We start from the raw sequence: 15,508 nt of genomic DNA on the forward strand, positions 1-15,508 counted from the left end.
GTGGGAGCCATAGACCACTGGGCCTCTGGATTCAGAGCTCAGGGGAGCAGATTAAACTAGAAGATCCGAGTGACATCTGAGGCTTGCTCTTTTACATAACAATGTTAAACTCCTTTATCTTTTGTAATTGGTTATTGTTAAGCATTTCTCACAAAAATTTAACAGAAAATCTAGTTGAAGAAGCTTTATGTATCTTCACACGCTGATCCCCAGAACTGTGTGACAAAGAACAAGTGTTCTTTATATATCTAGTTAGGGAACCACTACGTTCTACATGGGGAGCTCAAAGATGCTCTTTGTCCGCCATCCCTTAACAATTGCCACCACCATGTCAAAGGACCTGGGAAAGCTGATGTTTAGGAGAGGAGCAACTGCAGTGAGGCAGAGAATTCTGATTTGTAATCTGAGGTTGATTGGGCAGGCATCCAATATTCTGGAATCACAAACACTCAAAGGTCAGGCAGGCCAAAAAAATGACTGATGAAGAGGAGAAACATCTGTGTGCTGGTTGGGGAAGGAGGGGCAGTGGTGGACACTCACAGCTGGGTTCCTGTTCTGCACCAGCTCCCAAAGGGCTGTAGGAATCTTCCAGCCCTGGCATGGGGACCAGGTGTGATGTGGGATCCTGGGAACCTACCTCTAGGCCCCAACACCTTGGGGGGAGCTTCACAATACACCCGACAGATTAAAAACCATGTGTGTGAACAGTAATTGTGTGTGAACCGTGTGTTGTGGGGGTAAGGAGGTGCTAATGAAATTTTATCATACTAGCGAAAGGGGCCACAGTGGAAGAGCCTCCAAAACATTTGGTGCTTGAGAGATCCCAAAGCAGACGATGCAATCCTTATTCCCAAGGAGCTTCCAGGGTAGTGGAGGCACCCAGGCCTATGTGAGGGAGCTTCAGACATTTCCGAGGTATGATAAACATGAGTGTGCAGGATCTGTTCTGTAGCTGCAAAGGCCAAAGCAATCTGAAGTGGGAACAGAGCCCTACGGATGGTCCAGGGGACGCTATGGAAAATGATGGACTTCAAAGCAGAGCATGGCTTCTTTACTACTCTCAAGTCCCTCTCCGAGGGAAACTGGGCCATTTGCAAGACCGCTGGTTAGGTCTCTTGCTTCAGATGAGTTCAGGCCCCTGAGAGCCTTTTGCAGTAATAGCTGTTATAATAAGCTCATGCACCTGTAGGGTACAGGAGAGTACCACGCACAACCGTGCGGGAAATCGCAGGCCCCTGAGCCTCAGTCACTTGAAACGGATTTTCTTGGTGCTTTCTGAGAAGAGAAGGGAGGCACACTAACTCTTTTCAGTCTCCTGAAGAATCACTGAGTTCGTTTAGTACCTGAAAAACAGAAAAGACAAAAGTTACCATCAACAAAATGAAAAGGCAAACAAACTATGGAACAATATTGGCCACACAATGACCGACGAAGGGCGAACATCCTCACTCTGTAAAGCTCACGCAAATGCCCAGAAAAGTAACAAGACTGCAACAGGGCCATGTGCACAGACTGTGTGGGAATGTCTTTTCCCTGCGGGGAAGCCGCTCCTGAAGCAGAGGCAGAGAAATGCCAGGAAGCCAGACTTGCTGCTTGCAAGTGGGTGTCCTGTTCTGACCCATAAGATGTGACGTGGACTTGGAGGCTTTGGGGAAAGTACAGGAGAGAGTGGTACAAGGCGAAATCCCTTCCTCTTTCCATCCTGCCCGTGAAGAGGGCTGTGTCAAGGTTCCTTCCACTGCTTGGGTGTCCCAAAGAAAATCACAGAGCATTTGACCACAGCCCTTAAGTCATTGATGCTCTGAACCAAGGCTCCAACAAATGTGAGATTTTTCAATAACCGTATGTTGTTTAAGCCGCTTTTAGGTTAGGTAGTCTGCTACTTGGGATGAAGTCATCCTAACTAGTAAAAGATGAAATAGGTAATTTTCGGAGGAGGAAATTACAATCAGCTAATAAAGATATGAATAATGTTTTGCCTAACAGTTAAAGGAAATGCAAACCAGAATGATGCTATTATTATTTGATTATCAAATTTGCAAACAGAATGATGTATGTGTGGCGGGATGGCTCCCTTGTCCATACGTGATGAGAGAGCTAATTGGCACGATGTGTCTGTAAAGGAGTTTAATGATATATATGAGCATATAAAAGTTCTTCCTCTTTAATTCACTATTCTATTGCTGAAAATCATCAGAGATTCAAACAAAGATGTGTTAACTGTCTTCTTGACATCTCCACGTAGAATGTTTTATGGGCTATTTTAGTTTTCTATTGCTGCTGTAACAAATGATCACAAACGTAGTGGTTGAAAACAATACAAATTTATCATCTTATAGTTCTGGGGGTCGGAAGTCTAAAATCCAGGTGTTGGCAGAGCCGCGTTCCTTCTGGCGGCTTCAGGGGAGAATCCGTTTCCTTGCCTTTCCAGCTTCTAGAGGCTGCCTGCATTCCTTGGCTCCTGCCACTTCCTCTCATCACTCTGACCCCCGCTTCTATGACGACAGCTCCTTCTTTATCTCTGAGTTTCCTGCCTCCCTCTTAGAAGAACCCTTGGGTTAGGGGCACCTGGGTGGCTCAGTGGGTTAAGCGTCTGCCTTCAGTTCAGGTCATGATCCCAGGGTCCTGAGATCGAGCCCTGCATCGGGCTCCCTGCTCAGCGGGGAGCCTGCTTCTCCTTCTTCCTCTGCTTGCCTCTCCCCCGTGCTTATGCTCTCCCTCTCTCTGTCAAATAAATAAAATCTTCAAAAACAAGAACCCTTGAGCCCACCTGGATGATACTCCCATCTCTAGACCATTACTTAATCACACCTGTAAAGTCTCTTTGCTGTGTAAGGTCACGATTACAGATTCTGGGGATTAGGGTGTGGACACCACTGGGAAGGCATTGTTCTGTCTACCACACGAGCAATTCAAACTTAAAATGTCAGAAACTTCAATTCTGTGTTCCTCTTTTTCACCCAAAACACTGCCCTTGTCTTGCCTCAAATCTCTGTGCCATCATCCACACAGTGGTCCAGCCCCACGACCTGAGTGTCAACACTGGCTCTTCCCTCTCTCATCCCCCATGTCCTCTTGCCATCTGTGAATGTCGCCTGTGTGTACCAGACACTGTTCTAGGCACGGAGACAGAGATGAGGGGACATATGGGGTCTCTGCTCAGAGGGTGAACACACAAGGAAATATCACTGAGCTATCAATGCTCTTAAAAATAAAACCCAGGCAATGTGATGTGTAGCCTGGCTGGGGAATGGGTGGGTCAGAGGAGGCCTCTCTGAAGGTGTAGGATTTAATCTGGGATTTTATAAGGAGTCAGTCACACAAAAGTCTCAAGTGGTTCGGCCCAGGTGGGGGGAAGAGCTCGAGCAAAGTCCTTATTGTAGGGACGAGCTTTTGTTGCTCAGGGAACTGGAAGAGTGGAGAGATCAAGGGCAAGGGAGAGATGAGGCCAGAGGAGAAGGTAGGACCTAGTAGACCAGAGCAAAGACTGTGGATGTTATTGTCAGGAAGCTTAAACCTCTTGCCTCCATCCTACCTCTGCCCTTGTAACTGAACCCACAACCACCTCTCACCTGACTACTGACATTGCCTTCCTCTTGGTCCCCTTCCTCCACCTTTGCCTCCACCAGTCCATTTTCCACGTAATAGCCAAAGTGATATTTTAAAGAGGATGCAGTACTTCGGCATATTCCACATCTGTCCCAACCTCCTCCCGCTGTACCTTTCTGTCCCACAGAGGCTTGACAACTAAAGACCTTATTTCGCAGACTCCATGCATCTTGGCTTCCAGAAACAGCTTAGGCTCAGCTTAAATCAGATGTACTGGTGGACCATGCGAGTTAGCGCAGAGAGAGGCAGGGAGAGAGACTCAAGGCCACAGGTGTGGGTCTCCCAGGTGTGGCTTTCACGGTGGGTCTAGCAGGTGTGGGTCTAGCAGGTGCAGTGTGGCTCTGCAGATACGTTGAAGTTGTGGCTTGTGGACTCAGGATTGCTGCCTCCACAGCGTGTTCTGGAGCCAGCAGGTGCAGCCGCACTTTCCTGATTCCTCAGCTTCCTGTCTGCAGCAGAGGTAATGGCTTCCCTGGCCCGTGAGCTCTGTGGTGATGTTCCAGGAACCCCTCCTCAAGGCCCAGTCCACAGTCTGCCCCTCCAGCCCTTTCAGTAATCTGCAAGCAAGTAACTCCCTGTGTTAGATTCCTTTCTATGTAAAACAGTGAGAGCGCTTTCTGTGATCCTCTGTGGACCTTGGAATACAAAAGGACCACCCTGGTCATATCATTTCCCTGCTCATTGGCCAGAGAAGAAACCCCAACATCCGATGCCTATGAGGCCCCTCATCTTAATTCCAGCACATTCTCCTTTCCTCTATCTCCATCTGTCAGGTCCCAGCTTAACGTCACTTCCTCAGAGAAGCCTCCCCTCTAGGGCTGCTGTCTCAAGTGCCAGGGGCCAGAAGCCTGCAGTCAGGATACCAGCAGGACTGGTTCCATCTGAAGGCTGTGAGGGAGAATCTGTGAGGGTTCTCTCTCCTTGGTTGGTAAGTGGTCGTCTTCATGTTCATGTGGTGTTCTCCCTGTGTCCATATTTCCCCTTTTAACAAGCACACTAGTCATATTGGATTGGGGCCCCACCCAAATGACCTCATCTTAATTATATCTGCAATGATCTTATCTCTAAATTCCAATTCCGTTCTGGGGTCCTGGGGTCCTGGGGGTTGGGGCTTCAACATATGCATCTTGTGGCGGTGGCGGGGGGCAGACACAATTAAGCTCATGGCAGTCAGGTTTCCAATTATAACCTGTTGTCAAACTCCACTTCTTCATCAAAGTGGTCAGTGCAGTGTACAATAATAGAGGCATTTGTCTGGTTAATGTCTTGCAACCAGACCATAAACTCCATTGGCTGGGAAGACCGTGTCTGCTTTGTTGATTGCTGCATCCCCAGTGCTTTGTACAGTGACTGGTGCCTAGCAAATGAGCAAAAATGATTAATCAAATTAGACAATTAATGAATTGATAAATAGTGATTATCTCTAATAGCTAATGAAAGACCTAAAAGGCCAATGATAGGCAAATGGCTAAATCAACCAAGACACAGCTGTTTATTACATAGCTATTATAGTTATTTATTACATGGCTATTAAAGTCTGTTTCTGAAGAATCCCCCCCGGCCACTGTGGTAACCATCAGTTTGTTCTCTATATTTAAGAGTCTGATTTTTTGTCTCTTTTTTTTCTTTGTTTGTTTGTTTTGTTTCTTAAGTTCCACATATGAGTGAAATCATGTGGTATTTGTCTTTCTCTGACTGGCTTATTTTGCCTAGCATAATACTTTCCAGTTCCATCCATATTGTTGCAAATGGCAAGATTTCATTCTTTTTTATGGCTGAATAACATTCCATTGTAAATACATACCGCATCGTCTTTATCCGTTCATCTATGGATGGACATTTGGGCTGTTTCCATATCTTGGTTATTGCAAATGATGCTACAATAAACATAGGGATGCATGTATCTTTTCAAAGTAGTGTTATCATATTCTTTGGGTAAATACCCAGTAGTAGAGTTGCTGGATCATAGGGCATTTCTATTTTTAACTTTTTGAGGAATCTCCATACTGTTTTCCACATTGGCTGCACCAGTTTGCATGAGGGTTTCTTTTTCCCCACATCCTCACCAACACCTGTTGTTACTGAAGAATTTTTAACAATGAAGGGAAATGCTTATTATTTGTCATTGAATGGCATAATAGAATATATTTGAAAAAAGAAGAGGAAAATGAGGTAGAGTCCAGCATTGACCCTCGCAGTAACTGGAAACCCTGATATAAACTCGGGTCAAGTTTGTAATTTTCCACATTGAATTTATTCAACAATTCTGATTATTTGCTCAGTGCCTTCCTGTCAAAGCAAAAAAAATGATTCAGATCCTATTAACTATCCAATATTCTTTGGGGCATAAAATATGGGGATATGAGGAAATAAATAGGGCCTTGATTGTACTTCTCTGGGCTAAGACAATCTTATTTTTAGTCTCTCATTCTGCCATTAATAAAATAATGTCTGATCATATGTAGAAATGATAGGTTTGAACTTTGTATGTTGCGTATTTGTCCTTTAAAATTAAAAACAAATTTTCTGATTTCAGAACTAATACGTGCTTATTATCAAAAAATTAAACATCAAAGTAAAATGGAATTTAAAGTATTCTAAAATTCTGCTTCAAATCAATAATCATTGTATTGTAATCATGGTAAAATTCTTCCAGAATGTACTCTAAATATACACATATGCATACATTAACAGCACACAAACACTGTGCAAGAAGGAGCCCACACTATATGATGGTCTGCAAATTGCTTTTTCATCTTTAAAACATTTCTTGGCCACTGTTTCACATCCGTTTCCATGCACTTCTCTGGTTCCTTTTATCCAGGAGGGTCTCAGGCTTAGACTTGGTCACTTAGGGTCTGAGAAAAGGAACCAAAATACAGGAAGGTGACTGGTCGTCTTTCCAGGGGCTGAATGGTCAGGGTCCAGGTGCCCAGATTGGTTCATACCCTGTTGCTTATTGCTCTTCCTGGCCATGGAGACCAGGTTTACTATCTACATGTGCTGGCGTGATTGGATGAATCGTATGTGGAATCCTCTTTGGGTGCAAGCTGCTACCTAAGTAGCAGTAGAACAGAACCAGGGCTATCCTACGCCTGCTGCAGTTAAAATCCTACCACTTTGCAGACTTCTCTGGAGCTTCCAAAGATTAGAGGAGTTATCTCACCTTTATTCAGCACTGTGACCCAGTATGTGAAACTGTTGTGGTATGGCTGAGAATACAGATTCAATATCTTTTTTTTTTTTTTTTTTTTTTTTTTTAAAGATTTTATTTATTTATTTGAGAGAGAGAGAATGAGAGACAGAGAGCATGAGAGGGAGGAGGGTCAGAGGGAGAAGCAGACTCCCTGCCGAGCAGGGAGCCCGATGCGGGACTCGATCCTGTGACTCCAGGATCATGACCTGAGCCGAAGGCAGTCGCTTAACCAACTGAGCCACCCAGGCGCCCACAGATTCAATATCTTTTAAGTGGTGTGGTGATGGTATGGGGTGTGGGCTGTGTGTGTGTGTGTGTGTGTGTGTGTGTGTCCGCGCGCACACACGATCTCAGGGTCATGAGATTGAGCCCTGCATTGGGCTCCTCATTCGGCATGGGCGGGGGGGAGTCTGCTTGAGATTCTTTCTCCCTCTCTCTCTGCCCCTCACTCCTTTGTCTTTCTTTCTAAAATAAATAAATATTTTTTAAAAATAGAGGTTGCTGTAGTCTGTAAATAGCTTTTATCCTCACAAATTTGGAATAGCATGAATCTCCAAGACTGATTTTCTGCTCTGTTTTCCAGCCTCCTCTCTGAGTAAGGGCTTGTGCTGGGAAGACCCAGTGTCACATTCCCAGGGAATTATGAATCCTACCGCACTCAAGGTAAACAAGGAAGTTAGCTTCCAGCAGTGGGAAAGCAAATCTCTGTGGAGAGGAAACCTGCAATTTGAAGGGTTTGTTTTTTTTTTTAATGATTTCATTGCCTGTATTAAAATATTATATAAGATAATCTATCAATTATCTCATACTTAGGACAGTTTTTCATCAATTTATTTATTTACTTATTTTTTTTTTTAAAGCACGAATGCAGTCCCCCACTACCACAAATTATGCAGTCGAGTTTCCCACATTTGGGGAACTCACAGGGGTCAGCACATCCGGAATGCAATGGATAAGCCTCGCCCTGGGAAAACCACCTTCGTGATCATGGTATCTCCCCTGCCAGGTAAGTATGAGTTTTTCGTCAATTTAACAGAGCAATTCTGTTCACCTTTTTTCAGGATATAGTAAAAGTTTAACAGCCAGCAATTAGGACAAAGAGGCTCTGGGGAGCGTTATTTCTGTCCATGATGCATACATCACCCATGTTTATTGGCTTCACCGCTGAAACTAAGCAAGGCCCCAGACATGTCCTTTTATGTCAGAATCAGGAGATGCATGTCCCAGAGCAGCAATAGTACAGTATTTCATGGAGACTTAGGTCGAGCAAGTGACGAGGACACACAAAGAAGGACCTTGAGCCTGACCCTTGATTTGGAACTCTGACACGTTATGATGGTATTTTCCTTGTCTAGTGTCTGGGCAGCAGACTGGAGGAATCTGTCTGCTGGCCCATGTCCTGGGATCACGCCACAGTCCACCCTATGCCCAGCCCTGGGGCAGGGAGGTGAGCACGTTCCCAGTCAATTTGCACATGGAGCGAGGTCCTGAACACAACAGGAGCGTGCCTGGCAAACATTGCTCTATCATTTAGACTTAACTCACTTCGAATTTCTTTCTGTTTCTAGGGTGCTTTCTGCAAGGAGTTCAAGAAACAGAAGCAAACCGAGGCTGGCGTTAAACCTGGCTCCATCTTCACTGCATGTATTGCTCTGTATGTATTTTTTTTTTAAGATTTATTTATTTATGTATTTTGGGGGGTGAGGGGCAGAGGCAGAGGGAGAGAGAGAATCTCAAGAGGGAGACACCTCGCTGAGCACGGAGCCCCATGCAGGGCTCGATCTCATGACCCTGAGATCACAAATGGAGCCGAAATCAAGAGTCCCACGCTTAACCGACTGAGCCCCCCAGGTGCCCCTTACACGGCTCCTTTTCTCCAAGAATAATTTGGAAAGTGTGGAAATAAATAGTCTCCTGGCTTTGGTAATAGGTAGAAATGATGATTGTAATCTTTACCTTCAGTTCAGGGAGGGGGGTGGAGTCGAAGATAAAGGAGCGACAGGCAGTGTGAAAATGTTGGGACCCTGGCAGTGGATGAGAACACATCGCATAGTTCAATGGAAGGTGTAGGAGCCAGAGTTGGGATCTTAACTCATGGTGCCACCTCTTTTTTTTCTTTTTTAAAGATTTTATTTATTTATTTGAGAGAGACAGGGAAGGTGACAGAGAGCATGAGAAGGGAGGGGAGGGAGAAGCAAAATCCCCGCTGAGCAGGGAGCCTGATGGGGGGCTCGATCCCAGGACCCCGGGATCATGACCTGAGCCAAAGGCAGACATTTAACTGACTGAGCCACCCGGGCACCCCTTCTCTTGTCCTTTTTTTTCTTTTTAAAGATTTTATTTTCATGGTGCCATCTTGATCATTGACACAAGCCTTCTTATGTGGCAGAACTGTGGTTTGAACACTGGCTTGACTACTCCAGCCTAAACTTGTTTGTGCTGAGACAGGGCCAATAAAAGTTGAAAAATTGGCTTAGTCTTCCTGAAGAAGCAGGCTACACATGCAAGTATATTGTACTTGTTACTTTGGAAGAGACAATAACTCATTAAAGGAATTTTTCTATCATTTTATATTAATGGAAAATTTTAATCTATGATTTACTACATTCCATGCTAAGTGCTTTCTACGCCTTACCTCATACACAAATAGGACCTGGTGAGGCAGATGTAAGCATCATCCCCATTTTACAAGTGGCAAAATTAAGGCTTTAAATACTGTATAGCCAAAACAATCTTGAAAAAGAACCAAATGGGAGGACTCCTACTCCCTGACTTCAGAACTTACTATAAAGCTGTAGTAATTAAAACAATGTGGTCCTGGCCAAAAGACAGACATGTCGACCAGTGGAATAGAATAAAGAGTCCAGAAATAAACTCTTGCATTTTTGGTCACATGAATTTTTGACAAGGGAGCCAAGAGACACACAGTGAGAGAAAAGACCATCTTATTGACAAATGGTGCTGGGGAAACTGGACATCTTGCCTGCAAAAGAATGAAGCTGGACGATGGGGCGCCTGGGTGGCTCAGTTGGTTAAGCAACTGCCTTCGGCTCAGGTCATGATCCTGGAGTCCCGGGATCGAGTCCCGCATCGGGCTCCCTGCTCGGCAGGGAGCCTGCTTCTCCCTCTGACCCTCCCCCCTCTCATGTACTCTCTCTCATTCTCGCTCTCTCAAATAAATAAATAAATCTTTGAAAAAAAAAAAAGAATGAAGCTGGACGCTTACCTAATGCCATATACAAAAATTAACTCCAATGGATCAAGGACCTCCATGCAAGAGCTACAATGATAAAACTCTTAGAAGAAAACAAGACGAAAACTTCATGCTGTCGGATTTGGCAATGATTTCTTGGCTGCAACACCAAAGGTGCAGGTAACTAAAGAATCATACAATTGGACTTCATGAAAACTAAAAAATTGTGTGCATCGAAAGACACTGTCAAACAGAGTAATAAGGCAATCCATAAAATGGAAGATGATATTTGCAAATCATAGCTGATAAAGGATTAATTTCCAGAACATACATATAATTAAAACACAACAACAACAAAACCCAAACAACCCAGTTCATTAAATGGACAAAGGACTTGAGTAGACGTTTCTCCAAGGAAGATATACAAAGGGCTGTTCTGCACATGACAAGATGTCACTAATTAGTAGGGGAATGCAGATCAAAACCACAATGAAGTGACACTTCGCACCTGTTATAGGATGGCAATGACCAAAAACCAAACAAGCAAACAGAAAACAACAAGTGCAGAGGAGGATTTGGGGAGGTTGGAGCCCTGTGCACCACTGGTGGGCACGTGTTCCAGCCACTGTGCAAAATTAGTTGGCAGTTTCTCAAAAAATTAAATAAAGAATTCTCATAAGATCCAGCAATTTCACATCTGGATATGTACCAAAGAGACCGGGCTGGATCTCAAAAGGTACTTGTGCGCCCATGTTCAGAGCAGCATTACTCACAATAGTTAAAAGGTGGACGCAACCAAATGTCAATGAACGGATATGCAAAATGTGGCATAAGCATACAAGGGAATATTATTCAGTCCCCAGAGAGAAGGAAATTCCAACATATACCACAACATGGATAAACCTGGAGGACATTATGCTAAGTAAACTAAGCCAGTCACAAAAGGACAAATACCGTGTGGTTCCCCATATGTGAAATGCTGAGAGTAGTCAAGTTCACAGAGACAGAAAGTAGGACGGTGGTTGCCAGGGGCTGGGAGGCGGGGAGAATGGGGATTTAGCGTTAATGGCGTGATGGTTAATTTTATGGCCACGGGGTGCCCAGATATCTGGTTAAACATTATTTCTGGATGTGTCTTCGAGGCTGTGGTTCTGTTTCTCCGGAGAGCCCTGACTAACATAAATGGATATAGTATATATAAATCTGCATGCTTGGGGAAAGCACCTTGGAGAGGGTTTTTTTTGTCCTTTGTTTTTGCAAGTTTTGCAAGATGAAAAGAGTTCTGGAGATGGATGGTGATGTCTGGAGGGTATATAATGCCACTGACCTGTGCCCTTAAAAATAAATAAAATGATAAATTTTACGTTATATGTATTTTCCCATAATGAAAAAATTGGGGGAAAGAAGAATAGTGCATGATTTGCTGTCAGCCACACAACTAGTAAAGGTGGAGTTTGGATTTAAAGTCGCGTCTTTTGGATTCCAAGGTTCTGACTAAACACCAGGCAGTGGGTCTGTCTGTATGACTGAGCCTGATCATATGTTGCTTTATCGGATATTTTGCAGTTGAGGTGGCTGGCTTTGTGGTACGTTACCCCCAGAACCCCGGGAAACAACCACCCACAAGGCAGAGGAGAGCAGGGGATCTCTGGGAAGTCTGTAGAACCCCAGACGGGAAGCCAAAGGGAAGGCAAACATGGGTGGGGCATGGACCCTGTCCTGGAGGTCACCATTCCCTCTGTGTGCCCCCTCACATATATGGAGCTTCCTGACCACATGACTTCATCCTCTATGGCCGGTGGGGGGTGGGGGGGATGGGGGACATCCCCCACCCCAGGCTCCTCTCTGCAGCTCAGCCATGGTGCCCTCTGCCCCTTGCTGCAGAGCATATAAGAAGGAAATTAGGATCTGGTTGGAACAATGACCCAAATGAGATAGAAATCTCTCACTGCGCCTGGAAAATTCTACTGTCTAAGTAGGAATATTAAGGATGGTGACAGAACAGATACCAAGGTCACAAATGTGGGAAAAATCTCTTTTTCTGTCTGTCACCCTTGGTTTTCAGGGACAGACACTGGGGTGGGGTGAGGTGCAAGTAGCTTATTAGGAATGGCTGCTGACATTTAATGAATCTTTATTGTGTGCCAGGTTCTGTCATAGCCCATTGTTTGCTCTCTCCCCAGTCTTCTTTCTCCTTCAGGAATAGTGGTTGGAGATTACTGGTTGGTTCCTCTCTTCCTTGGATTCCATGACATACCACAGAATCCCCTCAATAAACGACTTTTTTTTTTTTTTTTTTTGCTTAAGTCAGTTTAAGTGGATTTCTGTTACTTTCAACCAAGGGTCTGTGACTGAAGTGGTTATACTCATTTTGAATTGTTATACTCATAACCACTCATGCAGTGGTTATACTCATGATGAACCTGACACTGGAGGGGTTTAATGATACGCCGGAAGCTAGCAAATGTCGGTACCAGCCTTTGACCCCAGGTCTGTTTGGCACTAAAGTCAGTCTTTTCTGCACGTTGCCTCCCCGGGTGGCTGGAGGAGCGGGATGCGGTCCGGTAGACAAATAGTATCACTGCTCTACATGGAAGGGAGAGGAACGGTCTCGGCAGGGGCCTGAGGTTGGTGACTGGACAAGTCTGCAGGGAGGGAGTGGGTTAGGGGGTGGAGGTACGTGAGGGGCACCCAGGGGAAGACTCACCTTGAGGAAGAAGCTTCTGAGACAGAGGCTCCTGGCACTCAAAACATTCCGGTCAGCCTTGCCCCTTCAGCATCTAGGGGTGGCTCCCCTTCCAAGTTATTAATATCACAGACTATAGAAGTGATCCCTGAAAGTATAATCTTAAGTTATTAATATCACAAGTAGAGCACAGGTATTTCTTGGGTGTAGATTTTTGAAAGTAGGATTAGCAATCAATATTTTATATTGAAGATCAGTAACTTGAAGGCAGTTTTGGCTGGAAAGCTCTAGGTGGATTTTGATTTCCCACCTTCCTATTCCCTGCCCTGCCCCCAACCACACACACACACACACACACACACACACACCTGGGTGGCAGAGTCCCCGCCTGCTGAGGACAGAATGTCACCGCTGAAGGACAAAAGCCCTCTCCAAGGTGCTTTCCCCAAGCATGCAGATTCCACTTTGGAACACGTAAGTCTCGACTTGAGTTGTTTGCTCCCTGCCCGAGTGGCTGGACCACCAGTGGTACCTGCAGTGGCTGAGGGCACCAGTGGGCCGCTCTGGCCTCGGAGAGCTTTTCCACACCTGAAGGGCAGTCTGCGTGGTTGGAGGATAGCTGTGCTCTGCACGAGGAAGCCTGCTTTGCCCATTTTCTTCAAAGACAACCAGACATGTCTCTAGATGGAGAGACAGCTTTTCTTACTTGTTTGTTGAGGTTGGCCTGAGCAGATGAACTCACCTCTCCCCCTGCCTTCTTACCTGGGCTGCCGAGCTGAAGGCAGAGCCTGTCGGGAGAAAGAACCCTTTTGTCGTGGTGAAGCCCGTGGCATCCCTGGCCCTTTCCTGTCTCCTGCCTTAGTGATCTGGTGACTGACCTGGCACCATCTGACAATTCACCCTGTCCTAGGCTGGTACTGATTACCATCCCCACTCCGGTTGGCATTCTGAGATAGTCCCATCCTGGCCACTCTAAAACACGAGGGCATAAAGCTATTGTTGAATGATTATAATACTGAAAAAAAAAAATCAGTACCCAAGACTCCGTATTGAAATATATTCGATGAACACAAAAAGCTAAAGCAGTGACTCGTCAATTTGACAACCGGATCTGTGGATGGTGGCTGAATCTCTCCCTAATTCACTTGTCCTCAGCACCACTGGTATTTCACACCGGCTTGTGCTCAGGGTAGACATCTGAGATAACCGGGGGCCAAGCAAGCCATTCATTCCCCTCTCCTCATCACTCAGGAGGACAAGCCACTTTAATTTGAAGAATTACAAATTGCTTAGTTTGAATTGAACCCATATAGTAAGTAGTCTTAGTAGAGAAAGCCTTGTAGATTTGTTGCTTAAATGGATCTTTCAGTGATTTTGTTTTGTTTTAAAGATTTTATTTATTTATTTGACAGAGAGAGACACAGCGAGAGAGGGAACACAAGCAGGGGGAGTGGGAGAGGGAGAAGCAGGCTTCCCACTGAGCAAGGAGCCCGATGCGGGGCTCGATCCCAGGACCCTGGGATCCTGACCTGAGCCGAAGGCAGACGCTTAACGACTGAGCCACCTAGGCGCCCTCTTTCAGTGATTTTGAATTATGATTCTTTTTTTTTTTTAAGATTTTATTTATTTATTTGAGACAGAGAGAATGAGAGACAGAGAGCATGAGAGGGAGGAGGGTCAGAGGGAGAAGCAGACTCCCTGCCGAGCAGGGAGCCCGATGCGGGACTCGATCCAGGGACTCCAGGATCATGACCTGAGCCGAAGGCAGTCGCTTACCCAACTGAGCCACCCAGGCGCCCTTGAATTATGATTCTTGTCACAGAGTAGAATAATCCAGCTTCTGAAAGTTTTTTAAAAGCACCCGTTTATTCATTCATACAGCAAACACTTGCTGAGCACCTACTTAGTGTCAGGCACGGTGCTGGTCCTGTGGCTGGCCCAGTGGGCTGGCAGGGACCACCCGCCCGCACAGAGGGGCACTGATTAGGGCAGAGAGCCAGGTAGGTGGACGGACGCTTGCTGGAGGGGATGTGTTCTCCGGGCAAGCACGGAGGCATCCCCAGAAGGACTCAGGACTCCTGGGAGGATGTCTGGAGGAAGGGTGTCTGTGTTCAGACCTGGCAGGTGACTGGGAGTTAGCGAGCAGCCGGAGGAAGGTGCTGTAGGCAGAGGAATGGAGGTTGCAAATGCCCAGAGATGAGAGAGAATATGGCACCCACTGCAGGGACTAAACCGCATTGTCGGGGCTGAGGGGGCATGGAGGGTGGGAGAGGGATACAATGGTGAGAGGTTCTTCTGGAGAGACAAGCATGGGCTAGATGACGAAAGGCAAAGAGAACATGGTCAGAGATCTGGACTTTTATCCCGAGGCCAATGGGGTGCCACCGAAGAGCTCTTAACATTGAAGTTAAATGATCAAATGGGCATTTTAGGAAGATTGCTTTGGCTTCAGGATGGGAAATGGGTTGCGGGGGAGAGTGTGGGTGGGAACTTTGTTAGGAAGCCATCGGAGGGATGTAGGTGAGGGTCTGGGAGCCTGAACCAGAAAACTAGCAGAGGAGAGGGAGCACAGCGGGTAGATGGAATATATTCGGCAGCTGGAACCATCAGTTAGATCTACGATGGGAGAGAGAAGGAGTGGCGGAGGGTGACCCCAGGACTTCTACGTGAGCACATGGATGGGAGTTGGTGTGATTCTCCAAGATGTGGACCAGGAAGAGAATCAGACCGGGGGTTGGGCTGGGGTGCCGGGGGGAGGTGTAGTCACATGGCTTTGGACAGCTGAAGCTCCAGGTGATGATGTGCAGAAGGCAGGCAGCCCTTC

At 45.9% G+C, this 15,508-nt stretch overlaps 1 non-coding gene across 1 annotated transcript; it reads right to left on the minus strand.

The window, feature by feature from the left end:
* Positions 1–7,660: 7,660 nt before the first annotated feature.
* Positions 7,661–7,819, minus strand: LOC123324508. The gene has a single exon (XR_006539870.1). It is a non-coding gene; the product is annotated as a U1 spliceosomal RNA (small nuclear RNA).
* Between the last annotated feature and the right edge of the window lie 7,689 nt (positions 7,820–15,508).

Source organism: Neomonachus schauinslandi, chromosome 3 (assembly GCF_002201575.2).
Source record: "Neomonachus schauinslandi chromosome 3, ASM220157v2, whole genome shotgun sequence".
NCBI classification, from domain to species: domain Eukaryota; kingdom Metazoa; phylum Chordata; class Mammalia; order Carnivora; family Phocidae; genus Neomonachus; species Neomonachus schauinslandi.